At 37.6% G+C, this 13724-nt stretch overlaps 1 protein-coding gene across 1 annotated transcript in view; it reads right to left on the minus strand.

Moving 5' to 3' along the window:
- NELL2 (neural EGFL like 2) overlaps window positions 1-6099 on the minus strand; it is a 449663-nt gene extending 443564 nt beyond the window's left edge. The window contains exon 1 of the mRNA XM_074403164.1: window positions 6082-6099. The gene's annotated coding sequence lies outside the window, so the exon portion shown is untranslated. The remainder of the gene's footprint in view (window positions 1-6081) is intronic.
- Window positions 6100-13724: the final 7625 nt, after the last annotated feature.

Genomic DNA, 13724 nt, shown 5'->3' on the forward strand with positions numbered 1-13724 from the left:
TAGCTGGGATTACAGCCAGGCACAACACACCTGGCTAATTTTTGTATTTTTAGTAGAGATGGAGTTTCACCATGTTAGCCAAACTGTTCTCGAACTCCTGATCTCAAGTGAGCCACTGGCCTTGACCTCCCAAAGTGTTGGAATTACAGGCATGAGCCACAGTGCTTGGCCCTCTCTCAACTGTTAGCTCCCACTCACACCCCTCCCTTGACTTTATTTTTTACCTGAAACATTAACGCCTGATTGTGGAAGAGTTAGTAGCAGACACAGATGGAGAATTTGTTATGAATCTTTAACAAAGAACCATATGAAATTCAACTTCTGTTATGACTTTTACTTTTTTTTGAACATCTTTAGGCAGTTACCTCAAAATATTATCAAGTGTTTGGCCTCAAAAAGAAACAAAACTACTTACCAACTTTTAAACAACAAATGGTTGTAAAGCTCTCTAAGGAAACCACTGCTAAATAAAAAGTTCAAAATGCCCTATATTTGCTGTGTGCTTAAATGCTGGAAAAGGAGATGTATGCCAGGAAAAAAACTATTTCATATGATTGTGCCATATGTATACAGATCAAGAATCTAATTCACAGCAACTCTATTTTTAGGTGAGGACCAACAGTTCTATAAACTAGTTTAGAAAGAAGAAATGCTTCCGCAGTCACTAGATAAGAGGAAAAAGCTTGATGTGAAATAATTCTTTTAGTTCTCTATAGAGTCATGATTGAAGTATCATATACAAAATGCAATGCTGAAATGGGGGAAGTCATTATAACATACTGCAAATCTCTCTAATTTAAAATGCCATTGAGACTTGCACTCATGGAATACTAAGCACTTCTTACAAAGCTTGTATTGCAATCTATTTCTTAGCTCCTACTTTTGATTAAAGAAGATAGTTACACAAAAGGTCCAGGAGTAGTATCTGACAATGGTTTCCTTTTCCTTTTTCTTTGGAGGTAAAAGAACGGTGAGCATGTTTCTAATTTCCATGGAAAAATTATTAAACCTCTCTGAATCTCGGTTTCTTCCTGTGAAGGATGATAACACCATTTCATCAAGTAATTGTAAGGGATAAAAATTATAGCCGATGTAAACAGTTAATTGTAAGTAGTTGCTCAAAATAAAGTAGCTATCATTATATTTAGAGTGGTTTGGTACAAACTGCACATCCAAACTTCTAACCTCTACGATATCCACCAAAGCTCAAATATAAATAGACAAAGTATGCTCAAATCTTGATGTTATATAGAAAAACTTCTAAGGTAGTTAAGCAACTTTATTATGATAGTTTTAAATCATAAGTTTTCTCAAAGTGTAAGCTTTGAAATTTTAATAATAAAACATAATTATCCATCTATATTCTAGTTAGTTCTTCATCAAAAATGGGTTTTGAAGAAAAAAATCTAATTGTACCAATATAAAAATCCCAGTAATGATTGGCTGAAAAATCTGAAATCTTATTGAAAAAGACAAAAATAAGTTCTTTAGCAGGTCTGAGGTAGTTAAGTTGAAAATGCCAAGGAAAATTGTATTTTTGTGGTTGTTATTTTATTACCCTTTCCAGCAATTTTCCACTTGAATATCTTTTAAATGTGTAATTCAGCCACTTTATTCTTCACTGTGTTTCAGTCTGGGAAGGAAATAACTTAATAAAAGACCTGGAACCACCAAGAATTCTGATTCTAGTTCTTGTATTGATTTAGCTCTTGATTTTCCATAATTAAATTAGGATAATAACCTGACCAACTTCAGAACCTTGTTGTCATGACCTCTTCTATTTTTCTTTGAGTCTTCGCCTCCCCTTTCCACCACTCCCAGTCTCCAAAACACTATGGAATTGAATTTATCATAAGTAAATTGCTTCCATTAGATGATCTGATATAAAGTAGAATTTGGCATAAAAATGATCAGAAATGCTTTCCCCCTTCCTACAAACAATGCTTTTTCCCTTTTTCTCAACAGTTCTAATTGACTCTTATGAAACCTATGAAATTAATTTCTCCTGATTTTAGTAATTCCAATCATCTCAGCAAACCTAAGAGAGCCAAGGACTGAACTCTGGAACACCATATTATTTAAAAGTCGATATTTAAAGATTCAAAGGTGAATCCAATCAAAATGGAAGCCTGATTAGATTTGTCATGAGGATATGAGCTGAGACCATGGAGACATTAAGGTTGGCTGTAAAGGGTGGTTAATAAATTGGTAGCTATAGGGGATATAAAAGCAAGGGAGGGTTCTGTTCTCCTTTGATTAATATTACAGTAAATTACAGCAGAGAGAAGAGAGAAATAATGATTATGCAAGACATAACAGAGATAATTATGTCAGCAAATTCTTGAGCAGGTGAAGAGAGACGGAATCTACTGCACAAGTAAAGGGATTGTTTTAAAATGGGGAGAGACACTTCTACTGCAATAGATTCAGAACTGAGAGGCTAGACGGTGGGGAAAAAAATATTATCTTCTGATTGCTTCTGTTTGCTCAGCAAGATAGTGAAGAATAGAGAGTGAAAAACAAGGAACACCAGTTGGAAATTTGAGAAGAAAAAGGTGTGACATAGTAACCTCAGAGAGGAAAAAATAATTCAATGAGAAAGTGTTAACTGTGGTTGACAACTGCAGAGAGGCACTAAAGGCCCTCTTGAGACACAGTCATGAAAATTATAAGAGATCAATCAGCTAAGTCAGATGTTTCTCTCCAACCATGAACTATAAGCTTGGAAAACATTTATTATGTGTTTAGTATGTGCCAAGCACTATTTTAAACACTTTACTTTTATATCACTTTATATTAATAAATTTGAGCCCACAACAACTCTATTAGATAGGTATACATAAGGAAACTGAGGCACAGAGCTGTTAAGAAACTTACTCAAGCCACATGGCTAGTAAATGTTGGACTCAGGATTCAAGAAGCATGAGTCTAGAGCCCACATCCTTAATCACTAAACTATGTGACATTTCTGCAAGTGATTGGGATTAACCAGTATTAATGTTCTGCCATTTGAGTAAGGCAAAACAGCTGACGGCATTTACAAGTAATTAAACAATGGAATCTAAGCTAGACAAGGAGGAAGCAAGGATAAAAGAGGGTCGTGGACACTAAAAATTGTAATAGTCAATGCATTAGAAGCCCCAAAGTGGGCCAAAATTGTCATAGAGGCAGTTAGCTGAAAACAGAAGAAGGGTGTTTGTGACTGGATGTTAGAGGATGAGATTTTGAGTATGGTACAGTTATTCACAACAACATAGTATAAGGTTTTACAGTGATGATTGGCAGCTACGGTCAGGAGGTGAGATGAGGCATGAAAAGATTGTAATGGAAAAGGTCATGGGGCCAGGCACAGTGGCTCACACCTGTAATCTCAAAGTTTTGGGAGGCCAAGGCAGATGGATCACCAGTGGTCAGGAGTTTGAGACCAGCCTAGCTAAATGGTGAAACCCCGTCTCTACTAAAAATACAAAAAGTTACAGGTGGCCTGCACCTGTAATCCCAGCTACTTAGGAGGCTGAGGCAGAAGAAGCACTTGAACCAGGGAAACAGAGGTTGCAGCAAGCTGAGATCGCATCACTACACTCCAGCCTGGGCAACAGAGTGAGATTCCATCTCAAAAAATAAAAAAGAAAGAAAAGGTCAAGAGACTTTTTAAAAAAATCTGAGGTTGAATGCATTATATGCATAAATCAAAGGTAGTCATAGAAAGAAAGAAAGAAGTCAGGTGTTAGTATCTTCCCCAAATGAGGAAGACTGACCAGGAGGTTTGTAGATTACTCCGGGATGGAAGAATAAGCATAGTCCAGTGGCTTTGCTCCAAATAGATATTCCAACTCTTTCCAATTTACCGAGAACTTTCTTGGTTTTAACACTGAAAATCCCACATTCTGGGCCTTCATGAGCTAGGAATTTTGAGAGAGAAAGAAGGAAGAGACATTTCTGGATATGGCAATGAAAACACCATCTCCAGGCCTCGTGAGATATGGATGTCATGAATTTTAACTCGAAAAAACTGTCATGTGGTAGATACTACAACTATATTTGTAATTTCAGAATAGAATGCTTTGTTAACATTAGCTGATTGGTTTGAATCAAATATTTCTAAAGCATTTTCTTCACATTTCATGCTACCTTGATTCCTAAAGGGCAATGATTGTGTTTCTTGTCTCACTAAACTTAATATGCTCTAAAAGCTATAGCTAATTGTTTTTTACCAGTAAGTATTGTAAATATTTGAATGCACCCAGTGGGAAAAAGATCACTCAGGTAAGAAAGGCGTATCTCACAAAAAAAGTGTTGGCACTCAGGAAAGGCTTGTTAACTGCAGTATCATCCTATATTGAGAAATATTCTGCCACAGAAGGGTCCACATCTTCCACTCTACTAATTCAGACTTCTGGGCCTAGAGTATGGAGGCAGAATCACAGTATTTCATAGGCAGCAGTAACCTTACGGATACTTTAGAAGTTATTAAGGAGTTATGGAAACCATCTCATTTGATTTAAACCCTTGCAGAAACTCTTCACTCAGATTATGCATTAAAAGTAGTTTCTGTGTATTTCTAGATTCACATGGCGGCAAATGCTGTATGACATTTTTCCATTTCTTAAGCTGGACCTTTACAAAATGTGTGACATATTAAGTGATTTCAAAAATCACATGTGCAAAGAAAAAGACTAAAAAAATACACAAAAGATTCACTAAAAATAATCGGAAGGTGCAATGAGATAATCAGGCTGGTTTAAGCCATCTTCCAGGTCTTTCCTTCCCTTCTCTCTCCATGTCCTTATCACTAAACTTCTCAAAAGCAAAGTCTATGTATTTTTTTAAACTCCAAATCACATCCTGGCTTGAACCTGACTTCAGCATACACGCTCTTAGGAGGTTACCAAATGACTACTTGCATTGTCATTTATGAGAAAATCCCAATTTCCTATACTTTTATTATTTTCACTATATTCAGAATGAACTATGTAACTAAATATGAGTGATTTTTACACAAGTGTTAGTCTCACACAAGTTTATAACCCAGAAAAAAATATTTAATAAGCCACATATCCTAAGTTCAGGTTTAAACACCCAGCTCTCTAAACTCAGTTTCCATCCCTCCTTGAAGTTTCAGCAACATTTCACACCATTTGCTGTCTCTTCTCCCTGAAATTATATAACTCCTCACCATTTTTAAATAATCTCTTCTCTTATTCTCCTGCTATGTTCTTTTCTTTTCTACCTCCAAAATTAGTTCATTATTTTTCATATAATTCTTGAACTTTCAGCAACACAATGAGATCTCTCTTTTTAATATACTCTTGCCCTGAATATTTTTCCTGAATGTTCTTTCTTTGGTCGCTTAGTGGCTTCTTTTCTTCCTCCAGGCCCCAAAAGTCAGAATCCCCAAGAACCTACACTTGCACTTTCCCTCCCTTCTTTCTACAAGGCTGATCTTTATTAGCCAAGTGTCTATTCTCATGATTTCAAGGGCCATTCCTAAACAGAATGTACCCCCAAATCTAACATTTTGATAATTCTTTCCTGCAGCTCCTAGCCATAGCTAAACATCTCCACCTGGGTGCCTTATAGTCACCTCACACTCCAACGAAAATCACAATCATCTTCCTAACCAAAACCAGTTATTCTGATTTCTCTAATTCTGGCTAAAGAAGCCACCAATGTCATGGTTACCCAAACTTAAAATCTCTGTTTTTAAGCCACTCTAGTCAGTTAAAATGGTTAACTTTTTCTATTTCCACCTGAGGTCTAACAATCATCACCTCTTCTTCACGTGTACAATTATAATATAATGGCTTCTTAATTGCCTCTCTGCTCTGGTTTTTCCACCATCCAATCTGTCCATAATATTACTGCCAAATAAATATTCTAAAACCCAGTGTTATGACATTTCTTATTCAGTAACCTTTAGCAGCCTCCTACCATATAGCAAACTAAAGTCAAACTGCCTAACCTGGCAACCAAGCCCCTCTAAGCTGCTTGTATCTCTCTGGTGACACTTATCTTACAATAGAATCAAACCTCTTAGATTCTAAAATCAGAAACGAGAAAATCGTAAATAATCAAACTTACCCTGGAAGAGTCCTTCGACAGGCACTCCCCTGGAGACCATGAGTTGGTTCAGCACAGCCAGTCTCTCCTCCAGCATTGGAACAGATTCCTGTGTCTTTGGTTGAGCACCAGATGAAGTAGTTGGCTTGCTTTTAGAGTACAGTTTGTATGAAAAATGTGTATATGTATATCTTTAAAAACTAGAATCACACTCAGCTCAGTGATATACTTGCACTTCAGAGGCCCCAGAACAAAGACAAACTGAGGAAATCACAGATTTATGTCTCCATTGTCATGCTCACTCCAGACAATCATTAAAAGCAATGAGGGGCAGTATTATTGTCAACATTATTTAAATTGGTATTTTCCTCTTTTTTATTAGATTGCTACTTTGCTTTTGTTTTGCTCAGATGATGGGATTTCAACTGTTAAGTCTTCTTTAAAAGTTTAGAAACTTGCCTTTGCTCCTCCCCCTGAACTTTGGGGACAGAAGTCATGTCATATTCCTATTTTCATTTTATACAGCACTTCACACTGTACTGAGTTACCCTATAAGAATTCTCTCAACAAATCAAATTTGCTTTGATTTGTTTGTAATAAGTAAGTGGCTAATAGGGTGGTTTTCAATAGATTATGTCTCATGAAAGTGTTATTTCCTATTTTATTAAAATTTATATGTTTTTCCATGAAGAAATAGTAATAAAATCTTTTCTATTGAAATTATTTTAAGGCAACAACTATTTTTAAAATATGTTGGTCTATTTTAAATAATAATAAAACAATATCGATAAACTCCAGTAAAGGCTATGAAATATATTCTTGGTAGCTATATTTAATAACCAAAATACGCATGTTAAAGTATTTCTATATTTCAATACGGACTCCACATATCTATATTCAAAAATAATTAAAATAATCTACAGTTGTTATTTAAATTAATAACAAGGGGCCGGGCACGGTGGTTCACACCTGTAATCCCAGCACTTTCAGAGGCTAAGGTGGGCAGATCAGCTGAGGTCAGGAGAACAAGAGCAGCCTGGCCAACATGGAGAAACCTCATCTCTACTAAAAATACAAAAATTAGCCGCGCATGGTGGCAGACGCCTGTAATCTCAGCTACTCGGGAGGCCGAGGCAGGAGAATCACTTGAATCCTGGAGGCAGAGGCGGCAGTGAACCGAGGTAACGCCACTGCACTCCAGCCTGGGTGACAGAACGAGATTCCATCTCAAAAAAATATAATAATAAAATAAAAAATAAATTAATAACAAGGAAATAACTGCCGGCATATGTCACCATGATTATGTTAAATCACGAATGAAACCGACAGCATTCCTGCATTAGACCGCATAGCTTTTGCCAGTTATTTAAGTATACCTTCTAAATAGAAAAAAAAAAACAGATCCCAGAAAAAGTATAAATACAGTATCCGATGCAACCTAAGATTGTTACTAGAGTTATTTAAATATTTACCTGAGGGAAATCTATCCAGAGCTGCTTCTGGGAGTTAATTTAAATAAGCCACCGTGTGCATTTGAGGGACGTACGAAAATAAATTTTGGTCTTGCTGCCACATCCTCTAGATACCTGTTTCATAGTCTCCCTGAAAGTCAGTGACAGAAACTACCCTGCAGCAGCCAAGCGTGTCCACGTGGCAGGTCTGAGAAGGCATCTTGAATGGGGGCGTGGCGAGGCGCACTCCCCAGGAGCGCCGCAAGGGAGGCTGGGAGGGCGGCTCGAGGCGGGGTCCCACAGCCTGGCTTCCCCGGGCAACACCCGCGGGGCTTTGAGAATGGTCCCGGGAACCTTCATCCCCTGCGGAAGGCGGAAGCTGCCCGGTGACCGCCAGGGGACTCCGGAGCGCCGCTGCGGCAGGCTGCCCTCTGGAGGCCGTAGGAGGAAAGGGCTCCGGCGACGTGCTGACGCCGAAAGACTGTGAATGGGCCGGACGCGGTGACTCAGGCCCGTGATCCCAGCATTCTGGGAGGCCGAGGCGGGCGGATCAGCTGGTCAACAGATCGAGACCATCCTAGCCAACATGGTGAAACCGCGTCTCTACTGAAAATACGAAAATTAGCTGGATGTGGTGGTGGGCGCCTGTAGTCCCAGCTACTGGGGAGGCTGAGGCAGGAGAATCGCTGGAGCCTGGGAGGCGGAGGTTGCAGTGGGTCGAAATCTCGCCACTGCACCCCAGCCTGGCAACAGAGCGAGACTCCGGGAAAACAACAACAACAACAACAACAACAAAAAAAAACTATTAACGTAGGGGACAGACCTCAGATATTTGGAGCCAGGTGAAGATGCCTTCTGGGTCACTGATGCCTGGCACACTGATAGAGGAAGACCTTTCCACCTATATCTAGTTTTTCATGCATGTCCAAAGAAGTAAGTTTCCCTGACGAAGGCTTGAAAGCTACCTATTAGAATGAGGAAACAGAACATGTACAGGCTTTGGGATAGACCAACTTGTATTCAAATCCAATTTGCCATTTATTAGCATGACAGGATGATTAAGTCATATATTTAATCCCTATAAGCTTACGTTTCCTCATCTGGAAAATGCAAAGTACTTGGTATCAGAAAGTACTTTAAAATTAGAATGGATGCAATAAGAAGTTGTACTTTTTTTTAACTTAATATAATTGGAATCTTTGGGACTCCGTATCATTCGTTGCTGTCCCCAGCTACCTTCAGTAAAATCTGGCATCTCTGTCAATAGCAACTCAGACTCCAGATCAATAACAACCTTATGCAGTGAAACATGAGATGCTTTAGAACGTTCTGCTATCCCCAACCTGCTATATTTTGTATGGGACATAAATTTTTAATTGTTCTCATGAACATCAGCCTGCAGCCTCTTTAACCCCCTACCAAGTGTACCCAGTATATCTAAACAGAACTTTCACCTGCATATCTGGAACCTTTGGTTCCTCAAGATACTGAGGGCCTCATTGTGAATTACAGTTGCCAGAATCAGCAGAGTGAGGAGCAGATAGAGTTGGAGAGACCAGCCTACCCAACTAAGCCCTGCAGTCCCTTTCCCTTGATATTGGTCTGTGCCAGTAGCATTGGTCCTTGGGCTCCATCTGTTAAACGTCAGGAACACACAGCTCCCCATTTAATTACTCTAATCCTACCTGATGCTGCCCCCAGGCAGTTTCTTCTGTCCTACAGTCATTGCATTACTCCCTTGAACACTGACTTTATCCTGTACTTAAACTATTACACCCTCCGCTTGGGTTTTAAACTTTAGGTCTCATTATCAGAGTCCATTTTCTCCAGGCCTCACTCACAAATATTACACATTAGTCTCAGATTGTTCCTCAAAATCTCTCAAAAGAGCAGATAGTTATGACTGCACCTTTAATCAGAAAATATAAGGGCTAGAGTTATTGTCTGGAGACACCGAACTAGAAGTCAGATTCCTAATAGAGGATGTGGCTATAGAAATAGGGTCAATTAATTCCAATAGTTAGTTTCTGTTAGTTAACACTGTCATCAAAGACAAAACCCATAAATACTCAGAAATGAAAGAATAGTTCTTCATCCTCTAATTTAAGAAGTAGTTTTTAAGACAGCAAGAAAGGGGGAATTATTTAGCGGCCCAAGAATTGCAAGGAATACTAAATAGTTCACACTAGAATTTAGATCTTATTAGAAATGTGTCATAATAGATGGATACCGACATTCACCTTAAGTATTACAGAGTATCTCTCATTTCCTTTCCAGTCTCAGCATTCTACCTTTTCTATTTTTATTGATTTATAAATTAATGAATTGCTTAAGAAGAAAAAATAATTTATTCGACTGGTTGCCTGTCAATTTTGCAGTGAAAAAAAAGTCCAAAAACTGTACTGGTACATTCCGTCCCAGAAAATAAACACTGTATCTATCCATATCTGAAATAACAGAAGATTTGCCATGCCAGTCAATTATGAAAATTTTCCTGTGAATTAAACATCAAAGTATTAGATGCTAGAAAAGGCAACAACAGATTTCTTTCATACCCATATTATAAAACCGCAATGCTAAAAAATATTTTTCTAAGAGTTCACTGCTTTCTAAAGTCGCTGTCATCAAATTTTGTCATAAAATATTTCAGGCACCCAATTTAGAAAACAAACAGTTATTAAATGTCTAAAATGTCTATCGCCATAGATGTTTTAATAACAGAATAATGTGAGTTTCTTTTTGCCTCCTTCTCAAAAAATTAGGCAGTTCAATGTGTGTTTATTCATTTTTACAAATATATTTCCCATTCTGTCAAAAAGAAGAGCGGAATTCAGTTGAAGTGTATCAGAACTATGCTTCTTGTACCATAATATGTGACAAGCTGTAAATAAAATGCACTTTTTATGAATACATTATGTATGGGATATGTTCCTAGGGTTCCGTATCAAGAGTATTTTAATGACATACATTTTTATAGGTAACTAAAAGCATGTTGCTATTTCAATAACCCCTGTGCTGAATAAAAAGCAATTTTAAAGTGTCCCAGCCCAGATTTAGTAGTCCCAGCCCCTGAAATATTGACATGGTAAGGTTGGTTTAGAAAATTATTCCTTTGGGAAATTATGCTAGCCACCATAGACTTTAAAACATACATACTTTAAGTATTTAATGCCCTAGGAATATAATTTCTATTTTAATGTTAAATTTCTTCAAATGATGCCAGTTACTACATACCCTTTAGATATAAAGAAGTGTATATAGTTATTACTTTCTTAAGTTACATGAATAAAATTTGGAAACATAACAGAAACAAAAGTTTTATAATTTAGCAAGGAAAATATCTAACTAAAAGTCATGTATAATGTAGAAATGCTCTAAATATTATATTGAAAATCTGAGTACAAACTTTATATAAAGCATAATTTGGATCCTATAAAAAGAAAAAAATGTATATTCTTAGAAAAGCCTGGAATCCAATAAAGTGTTAATAGTAGCTATCTGTTTGGATGCATGTTCTTTGTATCTTCTGTATTTTTTTCATTCTCTACAATAAATGTTAGTTTTATCTTTAGGGGGAAAAAAAGGCACTCCCTTATTAAACTAAGGCCTATAGAGCACCTACTATACCAGGCACTGCTGTAGGCACTGGTATACAGCAGAAAAAAAACTAAGTGCCTGCCCTCAGGGAACTGCGTTCTTCAAGTGTGCATGGGGAAGATGGACAATAGCAAAAGACACATGTAAAATAAACAGAAAGTTAGATAATGGCAAGTGCTATGAAGCAGGGAGAGCAGTGCAATGAGATAGGGAAATATAGGGACTAGAGAAGTGCAATTTGATACAGAGTAGTCAGGGAAGATGTCACTGAGAAGTTGACATCTAGAGAGGGAGAGCATGCAGGAAGTGAAAGTACAAATCTCACAGGTCTCTGGGGAAAAAGGATAGAGGCAGAAGAAACAGGACGTGAGAAGCTGCCATGCAAAAGTGGGCCTGGCATGTCTGGGGAAGGAGGAGAGCTGGAGCTCTACGAGTGAGGAGAAAAGAGCTAGGTAAGGAACTCTGATAGGCAGCTCACAGTCAAGGCTTGAGACGCTGACAAGGTCTCACCTTGGGGAGACCATTGCAAGGCTTTAAGAAGGAGAATGCCATGATTTGACTGAACTGTAAAGGGGCTGCTGCAGACTGTGAGGGATAGAGACCCAAGTTGGCAGATAAGTCAGTAGTCATTGCAGGGACTCAGAGAGAGCTAAAAGTAGTTTGGATTGGCACTGATAGCAGGGAGAGAATTGGTCAGATACCAAAATGTGCTTTACAAGGGTGAGTTAGTGAGGGATTTGAAAATCGTTAATATTAAGGTGAAACTGTGTATTTTCATATTTCCTTTCTTCATATTTCCTTCTAATAAAGGTCTAATGTCTAATAACTAATACCTCTGTTTTTCTATCTTATGGTCTTAGTTTTAACAAAAAGTATTTGACACTTACTTTACACAGAAAGAATTAATAAAAATTTCCTTGAATCATGTATAGTCAAACTTCAGCTGGGTACAGCCTGTTTTCCACACTGTATTATTTCCAGTTTTTGAAGAATTTGTGGCATACACCACTGAACACTCAATAGACTATTTTTTCTAAAATTCAATAGAATAATCCTTTAAACATTCTAGGCTTCTAATGTAAGAAAATTCTTCAAATATTCTAGGCTTCTAATGTACTTCATCTTCAAAATTAAAGTACCATCTCTGTTTTTAGGTAGCTGGTTTGCGGGAATGGCCACGTGCTGACCTAGAATAGGTTCTATTAATAGAATGACTTAAACCATTAGTTCTTTGAAACTGATTCCAAAGGATATTGAAGAAAATATCATATTGGTAAAAATCTCCCCTCCCCGTGTCCATGTGTTCTCATTGTTCAACACCCGCCTATGAGTGACAGGGGTCCGTTGGGGGGAAATGGGGGAGGGACGGGGGGGGGGTGGGGAGGTGGGGAGAGATGTCATGGGGAGAAAGGACAGATATAGCTGAGGGGAAGGAAGGCAGCAAATCACACTGCCATGTGTGTACCTATGCAACAGTCTTGCATGTTCTTCACATGTACCCCAAAACCTAAAATTCAATTTTAAAAAATCTGTTTTTAATGTCAGTTGCAAAACATGGAAGAAAAGTTTCCAAAAGATAAGAGCTCAGGATTTAAAGCAGACAGCCTTGAGTCTTTGCATTTGAGTCGCTGGTCAGCCGTTACCAGCTATGTGATCTTAAGTCCATTGCTTAAGCTCTCTCAGTCTCAGTTTTCTCAGTTGTAAAATTTGACAAAAGTATGTTCCTCAAAATCATTATGAATCTTAAGTCAAACAATTCACTTGGTGCACACTGAGCACATAGTCAGCATTCAATGGTTGTCAGCTATTATTAAAATTAGCAATATTACTTTTCTGATACGAAGGGTGGCTGGTGATGCCATCATTTTCCTGAAGACATGAGAAGTCTGATTCTTCTCTGGATAAGACAACTAGCTAATACAGATGGTCACTTCAATTACGGTGAATTCAGGATGAATGTTTGACAAATGGTGCCATCAGGTCCTGTTACTTGAGGACTACTATTTTTCATGAGAACATACAGGTAACAGGTTGTGCCTGCTTAGTTATATAAAATGGTGAGTTTTTTTAGTCTTTGCAATCTCTTAGCAGATTGCCTATGATGTGCCTCACATTCTGGTTTCATGCTTATTTAATAATAAAAGGGTTTTATTTATTTATTACATTTGTGGAAAGGATTTCTGGGCTAGAAATATTTTTATTCTATTTTCCTAACATTATACATATGTATAAACATGTGGTATAAACATAAATATAGTAGCATAGAAATATTCTAAAGTCTTAGATGAAAAATAAGAAGGGCTTGGCAAGGTATCATCTTTCTTGTTTATTAATATTTCCTATTTTAAAATACTCAGGTTATCCTATCTAGGTTTTGAAAATACATAAAATAATTGTTTGCATTATTTGGTATCAAAGATAATAATCATATTATATATACACTTCTAACTTTGTCTTCATGTCAGAAGATAGTTTTGCAACTTGGAACAGGGCACCTACCAAATTTAGGTTCCTTCTCTCCCACACAGACTGGGGGCTAGAGGTACTATCTCCTTTGATGTCTACATTCAAGGAGATGGCTCCCAGGTTCTTGAGAAATACATTTTTTGTGTCATA

The sequence above is a fragment of the Saimiri boliviensis genome, chromosome 7 (genome assembly GCF_048565385.1).
Source record: "Saimiri boliviensis isolate mSaiBol1 chromosome 7, mSaiBol1.pri, whole genome shotgun sequence".
Taxonomy (NCBI): domain Eukaryota; kingdom Metazoa; phylum Chordata; class Mammalia; order Primates; family Cebidae; genus Saimiri; species Saimiri boliviensis.